The sequence below is a fragment of the Penaeus vannamei genome, chromosome 6 (genome assembly GCF_042767895.1).
Source record: "Penaeus vannamei isolate JL-2024 chromosome 6, ASM4276789v1, whole genome shotgun sequence".
NCBI classification, from domain to species: Eukaryota; Metazoa; Arthropoda; class Malacostraca; order Decapoda; family Penaeidae; genus Penaeus; species Penaeus vannamei.
In genome coordinates this window covers 10,712,561-10,722,560 of record NC_091554.1, presented here as the reverse complement: position 1 = coordinate 10,722,560, position 10,000 = coordinate 10,712,561, and the positions used below count along the sequence as shown (strand labels likewise).

The window sequence follows — 10,000 nt, the reverse complement described above, 5'->3', positions numbered from 1 at the left end:
TGGCTCTTGTCGGTTTGGTCAAAGATGGCGGCGACTAATCATAATACGCGATGGTTAGGCGATGCGGTTCGCGGCACCCAGGAGGCAAGGTCGACCTTGATGCTCGCGCCATATGGTCTGTTTCCACACTCTTACGCCCGAAGGGTTGTTCCAGCAGCTGTGATTAGCGCTAACATCCCCGGCGGGGCATGAGGAGGACGCGCCGCACACACGCGCTGCGACGCCGGCCCGACCTTGAGCGAGCCACCGCGACGGACCCGCTGAGACACTCGATGTCGCCATTCCGAACCGCGACCGGACATTGGGCAAGGACCGGAGAACACTCAATCGGACATGCTGTTCCCCTTACTCACACGACGCGTCACCTCGGCTCATTTCACCCCCCGCCTCTCCCCCTCCCCTACAACAGCGCCCCAGGCCATAGGAAGGTCGGGTAGCTTTTTAGAAAACCCGCATGGAAGACCTCCCTTTGTCCTGGAATGTGTAGCGTCAAGGTCGCCTCCAGCACCCGCGGCCTCCCGCCTCGCCCGGCCCGCTGCCTTCCGCCTAGGGCCTCGTCCTGCCTACAGATGTACCCTGCGTGGCGTGGGCGCTTTCTCACGTCCCATCCGCCGCTGAAGTCCTTGGGACTCCTCTTCCTTATCCCTTGGTGTCTTGTTGTTTATTTTGTAGAGTGACGTTACTTGCGAGGCGTTCAAGACTACGGTTTTCGCAATCAGATTCAAGACAGTTGTTCTTTATTTACGCGAAATTATTTCATGTGACAATCGTTTCGATCCGCTCATTTATTTGTTGCATCTTAATACACCGTACAATAAGGCAGCCTGCGCCACAGAATCTTATATATACATACATATATGTATATGTATTATACATGCACACACACACACACACACACACACACACACACACACACACACACACACACACACACACACACACACACACACACACACACACACACATATATATATATATAGATATATAGATATAGATATAGATATAAATGTGTGTGTGTGTATGTCTGTGTGTATATGTATATACATGTGTGTGATTGTGTATGTGTATGTGTATATATGTATAATTATATGTATTTATATACACATATGTGTGTATGTATATGAATATATATATATATATATATATATATATATATTGTAAACAAGTTTACATATTAATATACATGAATGTTACACACACATACACACATATGTGGGTGTGGGTGTGGGTGTGTGTGGGTGTGTACATAAATATGTATACACACATCCACACACACACATATAAATATATACATAGATACATATATGCATGCATACACACACACACACACACACACACACACACACACACACACACACACACACACACACACACATATATATATATATATATATATATATATATATATATATATATATATATATATATATATATATATTGATTTATTGATTTATTTACCCATTCATTCATTTATTACATTGTGTGTGTGTGTGTGTGTGTGTGTGTGTGTGTGTGTGTGTGTGTGTGTGTGTATAAACACGACAGCTATAGGTATACCCTGAACATTCAGCTACACGGATATTTTCAGAACAAGTTGCCATGGCCACGGGATGCTATCAAAAACCAGTTTGTTTCCAAGACAGCAGCACAGCAGTCACCCGCGGCCACGTGAGCGCTCGCCCTCAAGCACCCAACCTCCTCCACTGGTTCTCAAAGACAAAGATAACATGACGTGAGTTTTATTGACGTGTCCGCGTAGGGATTAGGTGTGAACAGGAGATCGTTATAAAACTGTCAGAAGATAATGGTATTACTGTTGTTGGTGTGTTTGCTTAGTATAATTACCGAAGCTGTGACAATGGGCTTAGTACCGGTTTAACGCGGGAGAACTGGCGAAGAGGCAAAGCCAAGAAGAAGAGGTAGTTTTCGAAGCTTACAAATTACACCCATCGGTAAACGCATAAAGATTACCCCTGTCTTGCTCCTAGCTAATCCTTATGATGAAAGTGAGAGGGAAATACCTGGTCTTGAGAGGAAGAGAAAGTGGGGACCAGAAAGTAACGGATGACGGTATGTAAATACGTCACCAGGTTTAGTAATGTAAACAGGTCTTATAGTGGAGGAAATTCGTAGGAAAAGATTGTATTTAAGAGAAAGAGGAAATAAAACTAGTTTGTCTTCTTCCATTTTAGGAATAGGTATTCTCGTAAAAAAAATGTAAAAGTAGATTTGAAGGAAATAGCCTAAAAAATCCTAAAAATGGATTCAAAGGAAATATTCTTAAAACGAAATATATTCAAAGTAAATATTTTTAAAATACGAAATATATTCAAAGGAAATGTAAAAAAACAAATACATCCAGAAATATTCTTTAAAAAACGAAATATATTCAAAGGAAATATTTTTAAAAACGAAATATATTCAAAGGAAATATTCTAAAAACAAAATAGAAACAAAGGAAATATTCTTTAAAAAACGAATCAGATTCAAAGTAAACATCTTTAAAAAATCAAAAGAAATATAGAAAAAAACGAAACAGATTCCAAAGAAACATTCTCACAACAAAATAACCAAATAACTAATAGGAATCATATTAATAACAACAGGATACAGCCTGCCATTGCGGTCACCAAAATGTGTGAATGAGAAGGTCTCCTGTATGTGACCACTTTCCCTAAGGGTCGAACCACAGTCACTGAACTTTTGAAGACAGACCTTGGGCGCCTGGGATAAGCCAAGGTAATGACAGGTAAATTCGAGAGACGAAGGAGGGGGATGAGAGAGAAGAGAAGGAAGAGAGGATATTTGAATAGGAAGAAAGGTCGGCATGAAGAGAAAAGATAACAAGAGAAATGAAATAAAGATACCTTATTTCATGCTGATTTCATCCATTTTTGATGTGTTGTGAATAATCTAACATTCCCACGATTTATCACGATTTGTCCTTTCTTCCACGATACAGTATTGCCAAGAAAAAAGTGAAAGCAGGTAGCTCTGAACAGGACAATATCTGGCAACCCTGTTCGGGATGGGACAGAAGCGGATACACAGTACCCTCCCCCACCCCACCCCCCCACATACCTTCTTCTGACCATGTGACAAAGAACTCATACTCAAAACCAACGCTCTTTAAACTACGATACAACACATAGATAACAAAAATAACAAGAAATAGTACAAATAAATATAGTGCAATGATAACAAATAAATGAACTAATACATAGATATATAAACATACTGATATACCAATAAATCTATTTTCTGATCTTTAAATTCGAGAACTGGAGTCAAAAGCCTTGTTAAACTCCCCAAAAATCCTTCTTTTTTTCTTTTTTTTTTAACTATAGATCTGCCTCGATCTCCATACAACGTGTTGGCAGAAAGGTTACTCGGGACGTTTTTTTTTAAGGGGATTGTTGACCTTTTGATTGGAAGTTCAGACGGCTGTGAGTGTTTTAGAAATTGTTATGGTTATATGATGCAGATGCTATATGATTTTTATAATAGAGAGAGGGGGTGAGGGAAAGGAAGAGAAAGAGAGAGAGAGAGAGAGAGAGAGAGAGAGAGAGAGGAGGTGAGGGAAAGGGAGAGAGAGAGAGAGAGGAGGTGAGGGAAAGGGAGAGAGAGAGAGAGCTATCCGATTTATATAATGAGAGAGAGAGGAGGTGAGGAAAAGGGAGCGAGAGAGAGAGAGAGAACGAGAGAAAGATTAAGAACAAGCGCGCGAAAACGAAAGTTCACATGTGCATGTGTGCGTCTTCCTCTCAAAAAGTGAGAGATGGGGGGGGGGGGGAGAGGGAGGAGGGGTTCCAAGAAGGATATACCAGCCCTTGGCGCTTTTTTTCTTTTGTCTATCTCCACTTTCGCTTCCATCAACGCTTTTTTATTTATTTTTTTTTACGCGAAGGGGTGAGTGGCCTTCATCTTTTATAGCTTTTTATATACGCTGATTAATTCCTTTCAGTTATACAGCTCGAAATTTGTGTCATTTTTTCATTCTTTTTTTTTTCTTCTTTTTTGTACTCGAGAGGTAACTTTAATTCGTTTTTGTGAATGTTTTTTCTTATCTTTTTTCATATCCCATTTTATTCTCTTTTTCCATTTCCCTTATCTGGCAATCTTTTTTTTTTTTACCCAAATCTCATTCTTTTCTTAAATCGACAAGTCATAGCACTACGTTTCAAACCGCATAGAGCTTTTGGATCAATAGAATATAACAGTTTCAGTAATAAATAAACAAACAGATAAAGAGATAGAATAAAAGGAGAATCGAAAACCGCCTTGGCACAGGTAGGTCAGCAGCGGCCTCACGTACGCCACATTGGACCTGCTGAGTCTCTCTCGGATTCACATTTACGCGAACGTCTTATCCGCGCTGTTTACATGGTCGGCATAGCACAGAGGCTAAAGCATAGGGTTCATTGGGTACAAGTATATACATATGTATACATATGTGTATATAAATATACATATACACACACACATAAATATATATATATATATATATATATATATATATATATATATATATACAAATACATATATATACATATATATATATATATATATATATATATATATATATATATATACATACACAAACACACACACACACACACACACACACACACACACACACATACACACACACACACACACACACACACACACACACACACACACACACACACACACACACACACACACACACACACACACACACACACACACACACACACACACACACACACACACACACAGACACACACACACATATATATATATATATATATATATATATATATATATGTATATATATATATGTATATATATATATATATATATATATATATGTATATATATATTACACTCACATACACACACATAATGTATATATCTATGTATGCCTGCATTCATTCAGAATAATGCGCACATATAAATGTAATTACTATCTGCCAAAAAGAGAAAGAAACGATAACGGAGATAAAACCAAATAAAAATGTGATGCGTAATCCCCATACGCCCAAGAAATCCGGAAATCGCCATCGCAGAAATTCCGAGGAAGGACGCCCGACCAGCTGATAGAACGCCAAAGGTTAAAGAGTCCCGCTCAGGGCTGCGGGCTCCGACAGGTTTCTACGCAGAGTTCTCGAGAGGATTTTTTTTCTTCTTCCGGAATTATTCGAGTGAAAAAACGGAATGAGAAAGAGAGAGAAAAGAAGAGAGAGGGTATGAGGAAGAGCGAGAGAGAGAGAGAGAGCAGGAGAGAGAGAGAGAGCAGGAGAGAGAGAGAGAGAGAGAGAGAGAGAGAGAGAGAGAGAGAGAGAGAGAGAGAGAGAGAGAGAGAGAGAGAGAGAGAGAGAGAGAGAGAGAGAGGGTGAGAGAGAGCAGGAGAGAGAGAAGGCAGGAGAGAGAGAGAGGGTATGAGGAAGAGCGAGAGAGAGAGAGAGAGAGAGAGAGAGAGAGAGAGAGAGAGAGAGAGAGAGAGAGAGAGAGAGAGAGAGAGAGAGAGAGAGAGAGAGAGAGAGAGAGAGGAGAGAGAGCAGGAGAGAGAGAGAAGGCAGGAGAGAGAGAGAGGGTATGAGGAAGAGCGAGAGAGAGAGAGAGAGAGAGAGAGAGAGAGAGAGAGAGAGAGAGAGAGAGAGAGAGAGAGAGAGAGAGAGAGAGAGAGAGAGAGAGAGAGAGAGAGGGAGGGAGGGAGGAAGGGAAGGAACGTGGGAGTTAGAGAGTAAGAGTAAGAGAGAGAAAACAGAAGAGCAAGAGAGGTAAAAAGAAAGAAAACACTGAGATAAGATAGGAATCAAACAGAACAGAAGGAGATAGACCAAGAAAGACAACATTCTCTTCAAATCTATCTATAAAACACCGAAAGAAATTATGCACAATGAATGAAAACTTGTACCCAGATCCCTCGTAGGCAAATCATTCACCAAGAACGACTAGTTTGACTGAGCAAAATATCTCTCCCCGTGCCAGAGATTCTCACCACGAGAGACGGCCCCTTGTCCAGTTCTTTCATAAGGCCGTCAAGTTTACTGAATGCTTCTTGCGTGACATTGAGCTGAATCGAGGCAATGTATAATTATGTTGTTTTTAGGCCACACTGCATGTTGCTAGATTATTTTTCTTGTTTATTTATGTATTCTTTATGGGAGGGTATAGTATGTTTTTTTTCCTGTTGGGACTAAAATTGGTATTTTTTATAGTTTTGCATTTATTGTGTTTTATTTAGATTATCCTATTTTATGTGTGTTGTGATAACATGTTCAATAATAAACATATTCCAATTATATGCCTTACGGTGAAGTACAGTTTTTACCCATTTTTAATATCCATCAAACGGTTTTCATTTCTTTAATGAGTATTTTTTCTTTCTTTCTTGTTACTGAACACTCTGAACTATGGAATTTCTAAATACGATACGGCACAATTTAACAGTTGCTAATTAAGGCCTCCCCTTCCCTTAACTAGACAATTATTACTTAAAGGAATGTTTTATAGTCTCGTTTGGAGAAAGAAACGATAATGAAAAATGACGCAGGTAAGACGATAAAACTGAAGGGCGAAAAGCGTGTAGACTGAGAGAATGAGGGGGGGAGGGGGGAGAGGTGGGGGAGAGGGGAGAGAGACAGAGGCAGAGACAGAGACAGAGAGAGAGAGAGAGATACAGACAGACAGGCAGAGAGAGAGAGAGAGGGGGGGGGGGAGAAACAGAGACAGAGAGAGAGAGACACAGACAGACAGACAGAGACAGACAGAGAGAAAGGAAAGGGAGGGAAGGAAACAGAAAGACAAAGAGAAATCAAGTAGTCAAAACCAACCGAACAGACTAAAACAAATACGTAAAAACAAATAAAGCAAATACACAACAGAATTAATCAGACCAAAAGAAAAGAGAGACAATAAACAAGATGATAAAGAGTTAAACCACCACCGATAAAGTTGTCTTACAGGCTTTGAATACAAACTTCATTTCGCAAGCATGTTGAAAGAGGTGAATGTGGTGGTAGGAAAAGTGAACATTTATATTGAATACACTTGCTGCTGAACAATAGTTGATCTGACTATCAGTGATTTTAGAACAAAGTGAACAGGGAATGTATTATTAGGTCTTATAGTGATGATGATGATAGCAAATGATGATAATAGCTATGATAGTAATGATAATAGTAATGATAATAATAATTTGATAATAGGATAATAATAATAATAGAATGATAATCATAATGAGAATAATAATGATACTGATAATAATGATAACAGTAACAATAACAATGATAATAACAATAATAACAACAATAATAATAATGATAAAGATAATAATAATAATAATAACAATAATAATTATGATAATAATACAACGTTATAGCTTTCAATATGAAAAAAACAATAAAAAAAACAACAACAATAGGAAGAAAGAAAGGAAGATTCAGATATGACTAACTGGCATCCCCTATTCGACCAAAAACCGTAGAAGAAAAGGTCGAGGAGACGCGAAATAGGCTTAAAACAGAAAGGTCGTTGAAGGCCGGAAAGGTATGCGTCCCATTCGCGTTCAAAGGTCGTTTAGATTCCAAGTTCAAGGTTATAGCTGTTCTGTTGTGTTTTGTTTTTTTTTTTTTTTTTTTTTTTTTTTTTTTTTTTTTTTTTTTACTGCGTTGGGGGGGGGGGAGGTAGATAATAAAAAGAGGGGTGGAGAGTGGATAGGATGAAGGGGTAGATGGGTTAGTGGGTAGGAGAATAGGTAGAGGATAGGATGGGTCATCGAAGGGAGAAGTCTTTTCAAAATACATGAGGATGAAAAGGAGAGAAAGACATAAAGACTGGAAGAATAGCAGGTAGAGGATTACATGAATATATATATATTTTTTAATCACAAAAGCAGATTTTTTCTTTCTTTTTTCGATATGAGCAAAAAGAAAAAACAAAACGAAAAGAAAAAAAATGTGTTTAAAAATAGGCCTATAATTATATAACCGACAGATATTAATTTTGAAATAAAGGAAGGGATCACTTTCTACGTTTATAAATGCCAATGAGGAAGAACTTTTTTTCTGAAGAGAGTTATAGTAACCACATCCGGGACACCGGCATCTGATCACGTGATAACTTCAGTCAGTCATGTTACAAAATCAGTTTCATTCATTTCTATCTGTTGGACTTCTTTTAGTACACTTACTAAGTAATGATAAAGTGTAATACTATATTTGTAATGTCTGTGAGATCCTTGGAGAAACTTCCGACTGGTAGATAAAATTATTTTGTAAAAAGAAGATAAATCTACTTTTCCCTTTTTACTCTATAAATCCGTTTCTTCTGAATGTTTGTTTTTTCTTATTTTCTCTTTCTTTTTCTTTAATTCGGAAGCATATGGATGACCCAGTAAGAAAATAAATAATTTAATGATTCACTGTGCTGCAAGAATTCCCCCTCCCTCCACCCCCATCTGCACCCCCACCCCACCACCCAACTTATCTTCCCCGCCTCCGTCTCCTCCCTCTTCGCCATCACCCCCCTCCCTCCCCCCTGCACTTTTCCTTTCTCCATCTCCTCCTTCCCTGCCTCTTCTATTCTATTTCTTTTTTCTTTTTCTCTCCACCTTCCGTATCTCTCTCCTTTTTCCTTCCACTTCCTTTTCTCCTTCCCTTCTCGTTCCTCTCCCCGTTCAATTTTCCTTCCCCTCCCAGTTCCCCCTTTCTTCCCCTTCCTTTCCACCTCGCTTTTTCTTCCCCCTTCCTCCTCCTCCCTTTTCACCTCCCCATTCCTCCCCCTCCCTTTCCCCTCTCCCTTCCTTTCCACCTCCCCCTCCCCATTCCTCCCTCTCCCATTCTCCCTCCCCCTTTCTCCCCCTTCCTTTTCTCCCCCTCCCTTTCCACCTCCCCTTTCCCCTCCCCCTCTCTCCCCATTCCTCACCGCCCCCCCTTCCTCCCTTCCTCCCCTCCCTCTTCTCCCTTCCTCCCCCTTCCTCCCCCTCCCTTTCCCCTCTTAATCGTGGCAACAAAGAGTGATGCAATTGCTGTTGATACTTGTTCCGGAGACTCAATTTTTATTACGGAAATCTGGCGCTTGGTCAACAATGCACATCAATTCATTTCTATATATATCGCCATAGATTTTAGACTTGATTTGAGTGATAGAGTGTTTAGTAAGTAAAAAAAAAAGTGTTTAGAGAGTTCAAAAATCGCAGTGTTTAAAAAGTAAATGATAATAATAATGATGATGATAATAATAATAATAATAACAACAATAATAATAATAATGATAATAAAGGAACGGAGTGTTTAAAAAGCAAAAAAAAATAGAAAAATAAAAAAGAAGAAGAGCAGCGAAATAATATTTTCTTGGAGCTAAATATGGATGATGGGAGGGAAATCTACTCATGCAATTGCAATACCGGACGGTCCCAGACGAAATCATAAGTGGGGGGGGGGGGGTGTTAGGAACCTGTATTGCAACGCCAAAATGTGTTCCTTTTGAAGTGCAAATATTAAGATTTTTAAATTTATTTCTCTTTCTTTCTTTTTAATCTAGTTATTTATCTAATTTTGATAAAGATGTTTCGAAAGTTCGGAAATGCTAGGCACAAGTAGGGATGATAATGATAAGGGTGATGATGGTGATGGTGATGGTGATGGTGATGATGGTGATGGTGATGGTGATGGTGATGGTGATGGTGATGATGATGATGATGATGATGATGATGATGATGATGATGATGATGATGATGATGGTGGTGATGGTGATGATGATGGTGATGGTGATGATAATGATGATGATGATGATCGTGATGATTATAACAGAACTTTGATAACTGACAAATAGATACAAAGATAAATAACCATTTAACCTATAAACGAAACTCCTTTTTTAGCGATACAAAAAATAAGAATGAAAATGAGTCATTCCGTCACATGCACGACCTCATAACGACCTGTCATCTCTGCATCTCATCATCACCATCATCACCATCAAGCAGAACGAGTTGTGGTCATGAAGAGGC

General features: G+C 39.1%; 1 protein-coding gene across 2 annotated transcripts in view; it reads right to left on the bottom strand.

Moving 5' to 3' along the window:
- The window catches only part of LOC113800487 (mucin-2), an 80,366-nt gene that overhangs the window by 69,916 nt on the left and 450 nt on the right, over positions 1-10,000 (bottom strand). The window lies entirely within an intron of this gene.